An 18078-nucleotide genomic window follows, 5' to 3' on the forward strand; every position below is an offset into this window, starting at 1 on the left:
ATATATATATATATATATAAATAAAATTTTGGCCTTTCCAGAATATGAACTAATTACATGATTTTACCTATTGTATTATATGGCAGATAATAAAGGTGGTTAGGCCTATGTGATATAAGTAGAATTTGTGGAGAATCTTACACTGTCCTAAGCACTTGATTAAGTGCTTTGTTTTGCCTACCATACTTCATTTAACCTATATAAAAACTGAACAGTAGACAAGAAATTGAGGTCACCTAGTGAGTTAATGACAGAGTAAGACTTAAAAGCTTTGTCCTGAAAAGAAAGTATGCTCCCTTAATATTTTGATAATGAAGTGTGCCTTTACGTATGATCTTTTTTTAAGCAAACTATCCATCTACTGTAGCAACCTAAAAGAGGACTTTTCCTGGGCTTCTAAGCATCTCTCTTCGGAACACTTAACTTTTTTCTTCCTTAACAAATCACCCAGCCTATACAGCCTTCTTCTCTTCCTTGATAATATAATCTTCTCCTTTCCATAGGTCACACACTAGAACAAATGCATGATCCATTTGTGACAATGAAACACAGCGGCCGCCTCCTTGTACTACAAAGGCACAATCAGAGAGAAGAAAAATAACCACGCGAAAAAGGAAAGTGAGAGAAAACTCCTCTGGTTTTAAACATAACTCAATAGAAAATTTATCTTTCATCAAAAGTATTTCCAGGCTAATGACTTGTGGTTTCTTCAGCCTTCGTTTAAGTAGAATAGGACTCACTTTTCATAAAGTAGGTAAGTGGCTAAAGTACTCATTCAATTCTACATTAATTTTAAAGGGAATGTGAACTACCTGTGCTTGATGTGAGCACTCATCTCAATGAAAGCTGGCTGTCAGTTAAAGCTCCCGGGGACAGAGCTGTCTAGTCTCATTTCAAGAAAGGGCCACGTTTCCCCAGTCATGCAGTTTAAAGAGGCTGGCACTGGATCTTTGCCCTGACCATGCTATTCTTTATGTCTTGTGTCTAGTACTATATGGTTCTAAAAAGGAAGTAAAAACCCTCTTAATCATATTCAGAACATATCTTACAGTTCAGCTCAAAGGAAGATTTACTGGCACATGTGATAGAAACTGAGTTTAGGGAGGCCCAGGAAATAAGCAACATGTGAATTAGAACCATCATGTTATAAAAGCAATGCAGTTCTCAGCTTACTGCTGTCCGTAAATGGAGCAGCGATATAATACAAGGTGGGGAAAGGCACTCTGTGCAATAGGTATGTTTTTAACACCAAGAAAATAAGACTTCAGGTGCACATCATTTTATTTAGAGTCTAAGGCAGTACCTTCAGAGACAAATACCGAGGGTGCCGAAAAAAATGTATACACATGACTTGTATTCATCTTTTGTTATCAGTATATATTGAGTATTACAATTTTAATAATTTTTTTGTCCTTTCTTAAAATGTACATACATTTTATGGGCACCCTCTGTATATGGGCACTAATGTAACAGTCATATTCGAATTAGAGTTCCTTGCAACTCTCATCGGGGACTTTAAATTCTATGAATGGCCATCACTCATTGCCTAGACATGGAGAAGCCGCAGAGTAGGGGGCAGAAGAGCCAGGGTGAGAAAATGACAGTGTGAACGTGATAGAAAGAGCTCGAATATAAAGACTGTAAATTGGATTATTGTGTCCATTTTGGTTCTAACCTCCCATGCTACAATCTGACACACAATCTTCATATTAGAATTCTGTATTATGCAATATGTCCTTAGAATACTTCCTAACACATAGCAAGTACTCAATAAATGCTTGCCGAATTGGTAACTATACATATTTACTATGGATAATCTTTATAAATAGCTATTATATGCATGGCTCTTTCCCATATTAGACTATAAACATTTGAAGGAGCTTGAGGGGAGACAAAAAGAATTCATCTTTGTATCCTCTGCCGGCCTCCAGCACAGAGTATGCCGCATGTACAAATTTATAGAATGAAAGAATGTATAAATACATTTAAGTATCATTTGCCTTAGCCAAGGTGGGGTCTTGGCTCTGCTTTCCCCACCGCACATCCCCTCACTTGCTAACGATCAAGCTGAGCTCCACTGAGCAAATCCAAAGGTGGAAGTGGAAGTCTGGTGCCTACACATTCTGAAGCTGAACTGACTGCAGTGATTCACATCACTCACTAACAGCCAAGGCGAATGAATTAGTCAGGCTTGGTCTGCTTATTTCTTGTGTACAGTCACAGGCTAAAAACATGTCCTGTGGTTTGTTATTTTTTCCCCCCTAAGAATCTGTAATTTACATACATCACACATCTGCAAATTTTCAGGCAGATTTATAGACACGCCCAGTCTTTATTCAGATGAGATCAGACATTGGAGGGAAGCAGAGCAGTAGCCCTCAGTGAAGCCTGAAATGTCTAGTCGTTCACAGCCAGGGAGGTTTCCAGCTGAGATGGCTGTTAGTGGCTTCCTGAGATAGCTGTAATGGACTGTTGGCTTAGGTTCTCTATCTCATCTGTGAGCTGGGCTGCTTGATTGGTGAATGATGAATGCAAGCTGGGTTAGCTGACAGCTGTCTACTATCGAGAGGCTACAGCTAACTGTAAGTAAAGTTAAAAGATTGGAGACACTTCTTGGCTGTACTGATAAAATCATTCAGATGAGAATTCTAAATAAGAGGTAGAGTTGTGAGAGAGAGCAAGGACAAGAAAGGTCTGTCACAAGGCCTTCCATAAGGGTTTTGAGAGACAGATTCTTAACAGAGAAAGGAAGGTGGGATTCTTCTCAAAACTATCAAACACACCTTCTGCCAGTCAAGGATGGAGAATTCAGGTTAAGAAACAGCTCACTGAGTGGTAAGCCTGTGGAGGTCAAGGATTATTTTTCACAGTATCCCTGGGACTTGACACATAATACACACTCAATAAATATACTTGAACTGAAAACGGAAACAGTTCTGTCAAAACCAGAAAATCACCTTTGATGTTGGTCTCTAATGCCAGAAAACAATGATGACTCATAAATTTTATTGGCATTATAAAGAGGCCTATGCAATCTTCCCTCATGTATAGCTGATTTATAATAATTGAGAGGATCTTCAGACTTGGAAATACTCCAGTTAAATAGGCTCTTGTGCTATTGGTTCTTCGAATTATTCTATTCCAAATGCCTACATGGCCCATAACATAACGAGGTTAAAGATCAATGGGCATTTAGGTTGGAATAGCTCAATATACTAGTCACTGTCCGACAGCACACGGACTGTGCTGCCTTTGGTTCCTACTGATCCCATCCACCAGTGTGACCATCTGCTGATTATCAAGAGCTATTTTTTCCCTCACTGCAAAGGACTTAACCACCCATTCATTCACAAATGTTTTTCCTCTATGAAAGTGGCCTTATTTAAAATGGAACTAGGCTCATCCCAGTGAGTTTTTTTTCTAAAGGATAGACTTGCCTATTCTTCCCACGAAGTCTTGTCTGTGTGTGGAAAGCTGGTTTTGCAATAATAACCAGTTGGATTTTGAGATAAGATCATATGCAGAGCAACCAATATTCTAAAGGTCATGATTTCGTTTTCGTTAAATTTCGCTTGCAAAATAGATAAGTAAGAGTATGGTAGGAATCTTGCCATTTCTGCATTTCTTTAACATCTGGCTGTGTTCTTCTAGCCTCAGCAGAAATTCAGTGCCATCCAGGTCCAGCTCTACCATTTTCACTTCTAACATGCTTGTTTTGGGATGAGCTAGATAATTTGATGCATTACTACTGAATATGTAAGAGTCATTTAATGTGTATCCCTAGGGCTTGTCGCATAATAGGCACTCAGTAAGTAGACACTGGCTTGAATTGAAGATGGGCACAATTCAGTCAAGTCTAGAGAATCACCTTTGATGCTGGTCTCCAAGTATTGTCATATTAGGTAACATTTTAATGTAGCACGAGACTTTTGAAGACAACATTCATAGCTGGTTATAAGTCTTAAGAATGTGAAAAGTAATTGGGCAGAATACTTGAATCAAAGCATAAATTGATCAACTTGTTCGTATAGAGAAATTATAAAACTTACTTTTAGCGGACACCTAGAGGTATAATCCTTGATATCATTAATATTTACTCATAACATTGAGAATTGGGAAGGAATTTCATCATCACTTTTAGTCTTTGTCAAGCTAATTGCATCTATTCTATTCAGGCACTAGGATTAGAGATCAGATTTACTTTCTTCATGGTTTTTAATTCCAGGTAAAGACTAATAAATCAACAATAGTTTTCCAAATGAAAACTAGATAGGAAAAAAAACAGAGACTATATTGTAAAATAAGTTACCTATTAAATATATTCAGCAGCTATTGGCAATATGTTCTTCCAAAAGCTTTTAGAATTGGTAGAATGAAATACTTAGTATTGAGCTCATTTGTGTTGACTTTCTGACATTCTACACAGAAAACTTAGGTCATGTTTTATATTTTAAACAACAGCAGCTACATAGGAGAATTTGTTTAAAAAATAATAGAGGTGGTTGGTTGCCTTTTGAATGAAAAATCACGAAGACTCTAAATGCCACTTTAAAAAAAGAAAAAAAATGAGTGTTATTAATCTACTCTTCCCATATGGAATCTGGGGAGATTAAGCTACTGCTGGCTGCACATCTGTTACACAAAACAGCTGCATCAGGGGATAAAGGTTAAAATAGAAATAGATGGTGTAGATGCTCCTTTGGCTCCAGAACATCCTTATAAAACACCTAGTAACACAGTCTCCCTCTAATTTTCTAGCAACAATTTGAATAAATACAAGATGTCAGACAATAGTCCCAGTTCAGGGGAAAAAAAAAGGGCTTCAATTCTACCCAAGTTAATTGAGGCTAGAATCATTCCAGCGACATCTATGGCAATTTCACATTGGTGCAGTTCAATTAAGGAATAATAAGAGTGCAAAGTAATTTATACTCATAGATTAGATGTCGTCTGTGAAAAATTACCGATTAACTCAAAGGCAGCCTCTGGAGTGCTCACCAAGCATTTTAATGGGGGGTCTCTCTGTCACCTCCTGTCCTAATACCTGGTCAGAAACTAGCAACACTCCAAATTTGCCTTTTAAAAGACTCAATATACCTGTTTTACACATCTATGACTTCCTCTTAAAATGCCCTAAACCACAACTGTTTTGCAGTAATCATCAATTTTAATCATCTCATATTTTTCTATTATTTTACCTATACTTCTTTCCTTTTATTTTAATTCTTGTAGTTTTACTTAGCATTAAAGCATATTTTCTTCAATAATGTTACAATAAAGACATTGTTTCAAATAACATTGTTATTCAAAAGTTCTGCATTGTATTCCTACCACAATGAGCATATATAACTACTGTCAGTGAGAAAAATAGTGTTTGTAGTAAAAAGAGAGCAGATTCTTAATTACTGTTTTTCCTAAAGTAAAATTTTAAGTCTTAGTAGATGATCATCATGGAGAAAATTTTGTACATAATATTTGACCTTTATAAAATCTCCACAAGTTAAACAGGAAGATTATCACTTGATTATCTGTTCTTAATTCAGTACTTTCTTCTTTAAGTGTCTAGAGAAATGGCTAAGAACATTATATTAAAATAAAAAGACTAAAAATAGTTTTATTGAAACCATTACACCCCTTTCCTTCTTCAGTTATTATTTTAAGAAAACCAACCTGAAACTTAAAGAAAACCCACATTTATTTTACTAGAGAAGAAAATGGCCTATTTTCAATTTAGTAATTTATTTTTAAAGACAAAACACCAAAATTAAACACAAGTGAAGCAAGTTGACTTTTTCCTTTTCCTGCAATGATGGAAGTGTCAGAAAGCTTGGACCAAGAAAAGTCAGAAAATATGGGTAGTAAGGTGAATCCTGCCACTTACTATTGGTTGCATTTTGAATGAGCATTCTGACTTCTGTGGAAGTGTTTTCTGAAAAACGAGGCAATACCTCAATAAGTTGTTGTGTGGACTAAATGTATTTACACATGTTCAGTCTGTTTACTAAGGGCAGTTGTCATTTTTGTAGGGTTCTTTTCAAAAAGGACACCAGAAGAACTTCTGAAAAGTTTATCTGTATCTGTAACAACTATTTTGTGGTCCTTTTCCTAAAAGTAAGGAATTACACATATTGTTATCAGTAAGAATCTGCAATATCACCAACCAAATAGGACTTTCAGAGAATGTATTAGGAAAGTTAAAAATGAACTTGGGATAGAAAAATGGTTACAGAGGAAGATTTTAAAGAGATTTCAAGAAAAAAAGACCCACGATAGAGACCTAGCTATGTAATATCAAGTAAAAATTTCTGAGCTTGCAGTTATTAAAATGTGGTTGTGTTTGGTTTAGAAGTCTTGCTTTGCAGAAGCAGCTTATTTATATTGCTGACACTGTTGATTAAAACCTGTCATTGCCATAGTGACTAAGTCTCCAGGCTACCTACTTACAAGCCTGAAAAGCCATGTTAAGTCATTCTATGAGCTCTAGAGCTGGGAAGACAGACATGTTTGAAAGGAAGAATTTAAATATGATCCCCTTCTTCCTTGAATCAAAGATCTATCAAAGCAGGAGGCAAAGGACATAGTACATTTTTTTGGTTATGAGAAATGTTTGTAAGTTAGCATTTAATTACACCAGTGGCTTGGCTATCTAGATATTCTATTCAGCTTTGCAAGATTTGGGATTAAAAATGGTATGGGATTGAACAACTCTAACATACCCTGTCTCAACTTTCCCTCAAATAATGAAAAAGACATAGAGAAGTAAAAAGCTTACAATGAGGGCCGGCCGAGTGGCATGTTGGTTAAGAGCTGGTTTGGGACGCCAGAGGGCCCTGGTTTGGATCCCACATATGAGGGCCAGTGACACTGCCCTCCACAGCTAAGATGCTGAACAACAGCTCAACCTGGAGCTGGGCTGAGGTGAGTCGCCGGCGACGGCATAGGCTGCAGCCTCTGTGACAGTGGGTTGCCATGGGCTACCGTGTGTAGCCAGCAGCCAGTGGGAGCGGCCAGCAGCTGCTGTGAGTGGCCATCCAGAGGCCGGCAACTGACTTGCCTCGCCCGGGAAGAGCGCAATGATGGTGCCAACTTGGGCCAGTGAAGCAACAACATCCTCCACAACTAGACTGAAGAACAAAAGGACAGCAACTTGTCTTTTCCCCTTCCCCCAATTCCCCAGTACTGTTTCCATCCCCCAATTCCCCAATAAAAATCCTTAAAAAAAAAGCTTACAATGACAGTGAAAATCAAGGTTGGGAGTTAAACTATGATAAGCATCTTGGAGGACTTGGAATTGATCATAAAGTTGATCAAGGTAGATTTTATTTATTTAACACCAAAGTTCATTTACAATATACCAAATAGTCAATGCAATTTACAAACATTGACTCATTCCATCTTGATTAACCAGTATTATTACCATCAGCTCAAAATCACACAGCTAATAATTAGTAGAATCTGGATTTGAGCTCAGATGCCCCGAGTCCAAAATCCAGGCTCAAAACCAGTATTTTCTGCTGCCGTGAGAAACTAGATTAAGGTGTACTTCATAAAGCAGAGAAACTAGATTAAGGTCTACTTCATAATGCAGTGCTCTGTCAGCACACACCCAAATTGACAAGGATAGTGGGTAGGTGGGTGGGTTTATGGGTTTACAACCTGTCTCCCCAAATGATGGTAAGATCCTCAAAGAAAAGGACTATGCTGATTTTGTTCTTTTATGTAAGTTAAGTACCAGAAACATGGTAATTTTCTTTAATTGGTGAAGAAGTGTATGCCTGAACAATGGCTAGAAAACTATGTTTAAGAGTACTGGCTCAGAAGTCCAAGGTCAACACCTGGTTGGGCACCCGTCTCTGTACTGCACGAAAACTGCTTTTTAAAAAATTTTAATCATGTATTGTTTTTTTATGATAAAAGCAGTGTACTAAAGAAAACTTGAAACCTAAAAAAGGACCCAGCAACAATTAAAATACAAAATAGAGAAAAATAAATTACTCAGGTCATGTTAGAGAGAAAAACAGTAGCAGGTATATGAAATAAAAATTTTAAAAAGATATAGATAGTAATGATCAAATTTCCTAGTGATTAAATAATTCTAAGACTTGATTCATCTCTGCTTCTCTAGGCATGAACTAAAGAAGAAATATGATGGGGCCGGCCGAGTGGCACGTTGGTTAAAGCTGGCTTAGGACGCCAGAGGGCCCTGGTTCGGATCTTATATTTGAGGGTCAGTGACACTGCCCTCTACAGCTCAACCTGGAGCTGGGCTGCCGAGGGTCACCGGTGACAGCATAGGCTGCAGCCCCTGCTGCAGTGGGTTGCCATGGGCTACCGTGTGTAGCCAGCAGCCAGCGTGAGCGGTCATCAGCCAGTGTGAGTGGCTGTCCAGAAGCTGGTGACTGATCTGCCTCGTCCGGGAAGAGCACAATGATGGTACCAACTTGGTCCAGTGAAGTGACGTCCTGCACAGCTAGACTGAAGAACAAAACGACAGCAACTTGTCTGTTCCCCTTCCCCCAATTTCCCAATAAAAATCTTTAAAAAAAAAATATATATATATATGATGTAGTGTTCAAAGTGGTGTATAGCTCTTGAAACTATGTTTTGTCATTGTTAGCAAGTGTTAGACTAATACAGCACCTGTTATGTTAAATGGTCATCAAATAAGATAAGGTTACCTCAGTTGTCACTGGAAGATGTGGCACAATGAATATGCTTTGGAAGCTGGTGGCAATGGATGTGTGTGTGTGGAAGCAGAAGAGAAACAGCTGAGGCAAAGGCAGATCCCCTTGTCTCCCCTAGGTTGCAGAATTTCCATGACAAGTCGTAATCCATCTGAGTTGAGGTCAAACAGAGTATGGAAAGAACCATAAATCATCTTATATATACCCTGTGCTTGAATCCTTACTTTTGTTTCAAGATGAATGCAGGCGTGGTGTATATTCTGAGCCCTTGGATATCTGAGAATAGGAATTTTGTTGCATTTAATATCCTTGGGCACAAGGTTTTCCCCTGAAGCTCTATGGATGCTGTTCTATCCTCTTTTGGAATGAAGTTGCAGAGAGGGCTAGGGCCAGTGCGATTTTTGTTCCTTTCTAAGTGTCCTATTATTTGTTGGTTTTGTTGTTGTCTTTATAGACTTTTTAGGGGGGAGAGGGAGCAGAATAATAATAATAATAATAATGAGAGTATGCATCTTTCAATCTTTGTAATTAAAAAACATTTTAGGATTTGTCTAAATGTGGGTGTCTCTTTTTCTGTTTTGCATGTAATAAAGAAACTTCTTTTAATTTGGGTATACTGGACCTTTTTTGGACTTCAGAAAATTCTTCCATAATACATTTTATTATGCTTCTATTCCAATTTTTATATCCCTTTTAGAAAACTCTACTATTCTAAAGTTAGCTTTCCATATTTTTAATATCATATCTGTCATTTCCTCCCTCCTCATTTCAATTCTATTTTCCTTTTTTTTTAATATTATGAGTGAGCTTTTAAAGTATGACCGCCACATCAATGAATCAGTTTTCTACTATATTGATTCTACTCTTTGCTAACATCAATCATTGTGGATTTAAAATCTGCCATTACTATTTAATTCTCTTGATATCCTGCCTTATCTCACCACCCATTTTTTAATATCAGCCTGATGTCTTTCACTTCAATCTATTTTCTCCAAGTTGATTTAAACCTCTGTTTCAGAGGTAATGTATTATGCATTCTAGAAAAAGTGTCAAATTTCTTAAATTATATTTTGGTTTCTGCATTATTTCCAGAGGTCTGCTTTTCTTTTAGTATGGTGATGCCCCTTTCTTGTTTGATAATATTTTTAAATAGGAAAATTTTATTTTTGATGTTTTCTTCTTTCTCTTCCCCTTGAATATGATATTCAGACCTGAAGTTTGTCAAATTATGACTCTTGACTTGTTTTTAGTCCTAATCAACTTTTCAACTGGCAAAATACCGTTCTTAGATCTAAGACTGGATAGCTGGTTAATGTACACTCTCCTTGACCCAGTTTTTAACATCTATAATTTTATGGACTCTCCAACATGCTAAAAACATCATCATCATAATAATAATAATAATAATAATAATAATACCAACAAAAACAACATTGTATTAGCCAGGATTCTTGTAATTTATACAAGGGGAAAAATTTAAGAAAAATCAATCAAAAACAGAAACAACAATAAAATGAATTTATTGCATCACATGATAAAATAACTAAAATGTAATTAGCATCAGACATGGCTGATTCCCAGGGTTTAACACCTACCATCAAGACCCTCTCTTGCATAAGATCTAGATACAAAGGGCTGAGAGAACAACAGTACAGTACAAACATGCTAGCTATAAAGATGGAAGTTCTCAGATTTAGGCAGCACACCATTCTGCCTTCTAGCTGTAAGTAGGAAATAGGTATATAACCAGCTCACAGGTCAGTAGTCAATGATCAAAGCCAAAACATTCCAACCACCCTATTGAAAAGTCAGTGCAGATGACATTGCATTTGAAGATAAGTAAAATTGAAGAGAGAAAGAGAGAGAGAGAGAGAGAGAGAGAGAGAGAGAGAGAGAGAGAGAATATTATCTGCATGAATGAGAGTGAGTTCTTAGCTCTAAAAATTACTATAGGAATTGAAAAACAATATTATTTTGTATTCTCTCTGTAGGGTAAAAAATATATAGTATATGAAATTGGATTTGAAAGTCATAAGGATAAAATAAAGCTGAACTGAAAACGGAACCTGTAACAAGGAAGAAAAACTTAAACAAGCTCCTCTGTAATACAGAATAAAAGGACAAAGATACAAAACAAAAAAAGAACAGAAATTAGAGACCAAGAAAATGGCTAGGTAACCTTAGAGTTGTAGATATGTATTCCAGAAGAAGATATTGGAACAAAATAACTGAGGATTCCAATGGCCTAGCAAGAAAAAAATAAAAACATATATAGAATCCTACTATAACAAATTTTTTGAATGAAAGGACAGTTAATACTGTTAACTATAAAGTTAAAAAAAAATGTTGACAAAGAAATAAAAATCTGCCTAGCAACTGACTACTTTGAATACGAAATACCTGGAGATAATAGAAAAGGTGCTACAGAGTTTTCAAGGCAGGATATCAACTTCTCACTTAAAGAGTTTACCCTAACTAAATATTTATTCACACATAAAAACAATGGAATGATAATTTAGATATGCTGCGCTCAGAAATTTAGGTCCATTTTGCAAATATTACTTAAAATTCATTCCAGCTGACTGAATGATGAATTACAACTCAGAATTTAAAAATAAGAAAGTTGAACGATTAAAGGACTGGTGTGATGTAAAATTATTGAAACAGTTAATATCTTAAGCAATTATATCTTTGATTAGACAAATAAACATAACCGAATAAATAAATAGGCAAATAAACATGAATAAAATGTGAAACAATATTGGAATAGAAGCTTTGTAAGCTATAAATAAAAATTAATGTCAACTTTCAGGTCCAAAGATGTAGATTATATTAACGAGGCCTTAATGAAGATAAAGTATTTGAAATTTCTCACATTAAATTAGGAACATAAAAAGATAAATATTTAATTTTTGACTTTATCAGTGAATTAACTCTAATATAATAATTGTTTATAATTTCTTAAAAGAAACCCACTAGACTACAAGTTCCATGATTTTTGTGCTTTGGTTAGTGATGTACCCCGACTGTCTAGAACAGCAGTTCTTAACCTGTGGGTGGTGACCCCTTTGGGGGTCGAACGACCCTTTCACTGGGGTCGCTTAAGACCATCAGAAAACAAAAAGATATTTACATTATGAATCATAACAGTAGCAAAATTACAGTTAAAGAGTAGCAACAAAAATAATTTTATGGTTGGGGGTCACCACAACATGGGGAACTGTATTAAGGGGTCGCGGCATTAGGAAGGTTGAGAACCGCTGGTCTAGAACATTTCATTTCCTAGGACATAGTAGTTCTCGATAAATTTTAGTTGAGTGAATGAATTAATGAATTTTCTCTTTGAGTTAAAAACACAGTTTGAATATGCACCTGCATTTGCTTTTATAGATTTGGAAATACTTGTATTCACTAGGAAACTAAAAGTAAACCCATAGAATCCATAAAATAAAAACAAAGAAAATAATGATAACTGCTAGAAATCACAACCAAAATAAAGAAAAACAAAAACAAAAAAAAGTAAAATTAAGTAAGACCAAGCAGAATAGCAATAATAATAAAAATAAATGGAATAAATTCTACTTTTAAAAGATAAAGAATTTCTGACGGTGTTAGGAAATAAAATCCAAATGCATGACAATTGCAAGCAACACATTAAAAAAAATGTAAAACTCAATGAATGAACAAGCTTTGCAAGGTAACCACAAGCAAAACGCAATCACCAAAAGCAGTATTAAATTTGGATCGAGTAAAAGTCAAGAAAGAAAATATTAAACACCTTATTTTTTTGTATAAAGAGATATTTTTTGATAATTTACAACCTACAATGAAAGTAGTTTTCATAAATCTTTACATGACAAAGAGAATAACACTAAAATGTGTAAAACAAACCTCTGAGAAATATAACAATTTATAAAACTAACAAGGAAAACTTTGATAAAAGCACAATTATTCTAGAAGACTTATATAACTCTGAGCATTTGGGAGCTTATGTAGGACATACATGTGGGATGATTTTAATTACACGATTTTAATTCCATGTCATTTGGATTACACATTGAATTTAGTATGTGTGTATTGAACCAGAAGCACCCTATAGAGAACACAAGTTTTTTTTCAAACACCTATGTCATATTTTCAAAATTGATTATACACTGGTCCTCAAACATTTATAGATTTTGAAAACATTAGTAATATTTATTCAATCTATTCATTGCTATTTATTGAGGGACCACTATGAGCCAGCACCCTTTTTAGTATTGGAAATCGAGTAGTGAATAACACCAACCAACTCCCTGCCTTGGATTTTAAGGACATAATTTTGGGTGGGAGGTGACAGAAATAAACAAATAAGCCAGTTAATGTATTGTATATTGGATGATTAAAAATGTTGTAGAGATATACAAAGAAGGGTAAGGGGACCCAGGGGTGATGATTTTGGAAGAGTTTGCTTTATTTCTTAATTTCTGAGGGGTCATTTTTGTCAAACCTACTAGGAATTTGGGCTATTCTTAGTTCTACTCTTTAAGAAAACACTTTTCTTTAGAATTAAGCCTTTCATAATTTTACATAAGCTATATCACCATAACACAAAGGGTAAGTTAACAAATTCACTTTTAATATGAAGGTAGCAACTATAAATCCTATTTGTAACCATGAAGAACATCAATTGATAAAATATCAAACCTATTAAGGAGGATTTTCCATTTCTAATTAAACTAGATCCCCTATTTTGCTTTTTCTGACTCTAAGGAATCTGAACTTATGATGTATTTAACCAGGGTATTATAAGAGAATAATTTGGTGACATGTACTAAAAAAGGTTTCTTAAACCACTGAGTGAGATTCGCATGATCTCACACAGATACGGAAAAGCAATGGAGTGTGAATCAGTAACTGCATTAAGAAGTACATGTTCTCCACTGTTCCCTTTTCCTCACACCAGCCTCACTGAAGTTAATTATCATCACTCCCTAGGACTGAGGTCTCAGCCAAGAAGAAAAGTTCAGGGGGAGAAAGATGGAAAGTGTGGGACTTAGACATTTTGCATGTACCACGGAGGGACGAGTCTTATTTAATTCCCTATTTCACTGGGTTAAATGTTCTCAAGAGTAGATTTCTAAATGAATTTGGGGGAGACATCCTTAAACTTCAGGACTTAATGAAATCTGAGTTCTCAGCCCAAGTCAGTGACAAGGTCGAGAAAATTCAGGTCAAATGCTCTACATATTGGTTTAAGGATGTATTAATACTAAAAAAAGGCAGCCGTCATTAGAATGGTGAGAGCAAGGATTTCTTTTTTACAAAGCCTAAAGGACTTGATAAAAAACATGCATCAAAGGGAAGAAATGTGAAGGGAAAGTATTTAAGAATTCAAGATACAAGGTAATTTTGGGAAGAGAAGATTTTCTTATATATTTTTAAATTGATGTTATAAACTGCACAATTTTATTTTACATTAATTTGGTGTTAAAAGCATAGCTGAGCGATTTAGTGTGAAATGACTAAGTTTTATATTCTTTTATTCACATGGAACTTAAAGTAGGTTACCAAAAATAACTATAGAATATTGAAGTTTATATCCCCACATAAATAATAAAAAGAAAAAGAAACTATATGTCAACATAATTGGCACAACCAAAAATTCTCTTAAAATTATCATATAATACTGAATGGAATTAAATACTGAATTTACATTATTACTAAAGAATTAAATTGCTGGGGTGGTAATAGAGACCACTCTTCAGAGGTTTGGTGTTTACTAAACACCTTCTGCAGTGCACAACTATTTCTACTCAAATTCCCACATTTGCAAATTATTTTTTGGCTCAAGATGACAGTCAGCTAAATATTCAGCTATTATGGTCCCATAAAGTCAAGAAATGCAGAACTTCATGATTTTACAGAGGATTAACCCAGACTTAGAAATGCAGTCATTTCTCCACCAGGAACAGGAAACGTTGTGGGGTGGAGCCAAAATGAGAGAAGAGGCAAGTGTGACCATGTCAGCACTGGCCAGGCCAGCTTGACTTACAAGTGGCATCCACAATTGGGGTTCTAGATTGTCAGAAAGGCATGAGAGCCCTGGGGATCAGAAATCATGAGTCAGGATACACCTGGATTGGGGAGAGAGCTACTGTGCAGAGAAGATAAGAACTACCAACGGCAGAGTTCACTTATTTTACCACTCCTCTAATACTGGTCCTGTTGGCAGCCTGCAATCATGAACATTGCAGACACACTGCTCCGGACTACTTATGTCCCTTCACGTCCACCATCAGCACTTCCTGTTTGTCATGAGCTAGTCATTCACAACTTAGACTCCTAAGGCCCTAATTTTCTCCATTGCCCTTTGTAAATCCATCCTCAGCAAGCTGACCCATTGAAAAGACTCTAACAAACATCAGTCAAAAATTAAATTCCATTGGGCCGACCGAGTGGCACGATGGTTAAGAACTCGCTTGGGATGCCAGAGGGCCCCGGTTTGGATCCCACATATGAGGGCCAGTGACACTGCCCTCCACAGCTAAGATGCTGAACAACAGCTCAACCTGGAGCTGGGTTGCCATGAGTCGCCGGCGACGGCGTAGGCTGAAGCCCCTGTGGCAGTGGGTGGCCATGGGCTACCGTGTGTGGCCAGCAGCCAGCGTGAGCGGCCAGCAGCCGCAGTGAGCGGCCGTCCAGAAGCCGGCGACTGATCTGCCTCGCCCGAGAAGAGCGCAATGATGGTGCCAACTTGGGCCAGTGAAGCAACGTCCTCCACAACTAGACTGAAGAACAAAACGACAGCAACTTGTCTGTTCCCCTTCCCCCAATTCCCCAGCACTGTTCCCATCCCCCCAATTCCCCAATAAAAATCTTAAAAAAAAAATTAAATTCCATTTAACTAAATACACATTCTTGAGCATCTACTCCTTGGCATGGACTCTGGAAAGACAGAGACAAGTAAGATCCAAGCTTTGAATTTCAATCAGGAACAAAGATCTATAATAAAATATAATAGGAAAAGTATAATAATATTTTTAGAGTACAGAAACAGAGAGGTAACACACACACACACACACACACAATCTATGGAAGGCTTCCTGGAAGAAATGATAATAGCTGTTTTGGGGTTGGTTTTTTTGGTTTGTTTTGTTTTTGTTTTTTGGATAATAATACCAAAAGCTAGCATTTATTGAGTATTTTCTATGTTCTTGGTAGAAAGAATCTTCATAATATGAAGGATCATATGTGCCATGCAATCCCTCTTCTGGGTATCTACCCGGATAACCTGAAAACATTCATCTGTAAAGCTATATGTCCCACTATGTTCACTGCGGCATTCCTCACAGTGGCCAAGACATGGAAATAACCAAAGTGGCCTTCAATAGATGATTGGATAAAGAAGATGTGGTACCTATGTCATTGGAATACTGCTCAGCCTTAAGAAAAGATGAAATACTGCCATTTGCGACCTTGAGATTATCATGCTAAGCAAAATAAGTTAGAAAAAAATCAAGGACCATATGACTTTGCTTATATGTGGGATATAAAACTGGAAGCAGCAAATGAACAAAACAAACAATAAAAAAAAATCATAGACACAGTCACCAGTATAGTGGTTACCAGAGGGAAAGAGGGTTGAGGAGAGATAGAAAAGGGTAAAAAGGGGTCAAATATATGATGATAGAAGGAGAATTGACTTTGGGTGGTGAACACACAATGCAATATACAGATGATGTATTATAGAAATGTATACTTGAAACATATATAATTGTATTATGTAAAGCCACCTCGATAAATTTAAAAAATGAGCCTATCTTCTAACCTTACACCATGGGGATTCAATGCCGGGCTTTAACATGAAGGAAGAAATAGGAGGTTATATGGATCTTGTATCAGTTTGGCAGTTGCATGGAAGGTATATTGGAGAAGTGTAAGGCTGGAGGGAAGGAATTTATTTTAAAAGCTATAGGATTATTCTTAGTGTGGAATGACATCACCTAAAACTAAAGCCATAATAATAAGGGAAAAAGTAGATGAGCTGCAATAGTAGGTGCAAATAAATAACAGTTCAATCTGTTACTCTTCGAGGTGTATTCACGTCGTGTCAGTGATATACCTTCACCAAACCAGGATGTTTTTGAAAGCAAAAGAGGACATTATTAACAATGATATCTAGAAAGGAAGTATAAACTAATACTATTCCAGGGAAACTGTTAAAATTTTTATAGTTTTAGGAAACTAGTGGTAGACTGACAGAGAGGTCATTTCAGGTGGAAAGGAGAGAGACATCTCAGAATGCCCAAGATACCTGTGGCCGACTCCTAAGAGCTGCCCTGCCGAATCCTAACTCAAGCTGTTTTTTGGAAAGCCGAAGACAGACAGACATACATTTTCAGCTATGACTGTCAGATATAAAGCTACCCAACATTCCGCAGCTTCCAGACAACTAAATCTCACTGCAGTGATTTCTCAATCCCATGCTCTTCCCTGTGGCCCCCAATTCTGAGTTCCTCCCAGAGACAGGGGTAAAAGGGCTGGACAGCCCATCAGCCTCGCTGTGCTGTGGTTGAGAGGGCAGAGAGTTTCACAATGCCCTTTAGAGCATGACCACTACAAACTTAGCAATGGGTCAGATGTGCTTTTGGGGGTTGCTGCTGGACAGTAAGTTGCTACTGAAATAAAAGGAGAGAATATCACAAGACATGCTGTATCCAGAGAAAAAAATTCCTCCCCACTGAATTCATTAAAAAACTTCCTAACATGTGGATTAGGGATTAGATTAATTTCCAGAAACCAATCATGTGCTAACATTTTAAAATATTGTGCTGTATTTCATAATGTCATCTGTAATCATATTTTCATAGTTTTAAAAGGCATTTAAGTGAATGTGATAGCAGTATATGCCACTGGTGATGAATTAGAAAATAAAAAAACTGTGCAAATGAGAATCATTATTACCCATAATTTCTTCACCTCCATATCTACTGTTAAACGATAAGAGAATTTCTTATCACAATATGTACAATTTTGTTTTGGCTTTTTCACTTAAAGTTGTATCAGAAATAATTCCTTATACAACTAAAGTGACTCCAAAATATAATATGCAATTACAGGATAATACTTAGTCTTATAACTATTAATCATTTCTTTGTTATTTGAACATTTAGATTGATGCCAATATTTTACTGAAACAAATAATGCTGAAGCAAACGTCCATGTGAATAAATATGTTTTTCTCTATATTCTGATCAGCTTTATATTTTTAGTGTGGAAACACTGGGAAGAACTCTAGTCATATTTTAAGGTAGGTATATATTATGAAAATCATGGAAGTTTATATTATCTATACACCAATAATAGTGAACGTGGGATCCATATCATCTTAGCACTGGGTGTTAATATTTTT

General features: G+C 36.3%; 1 protein-coding gene across 6 annotated transcripts in view; it reads right to left on the minus strand.

Annotated features, from left to right (window-relative positions):
• Nucleotides 1-18078, minus strand: part of NLGN1 (neuroligin 1) — a 904313-nt gene that overhangs the window by 29574 nt on the left and 856661 nt on the right. The gene's annotated exons all lie outside the window — the stretch shown is intronic.

Source organism: Hipposideros armiger, unplaced genomic scaffold (assembly GCF_001890085.2).
Source record: "Hipposideros armiger isolate ML-2016 unplaced genomic scaffold, ASM189008v1 scaffold_320, whole genome shotgun sequence".
NCBI classification, from domain to species: domain Eukaryota; kingdom Metazoa; phylum Chordata; class Mammalia; order Chiroptera; family Hipposideridae; genus Hipposideros; species Hipposideros armiger.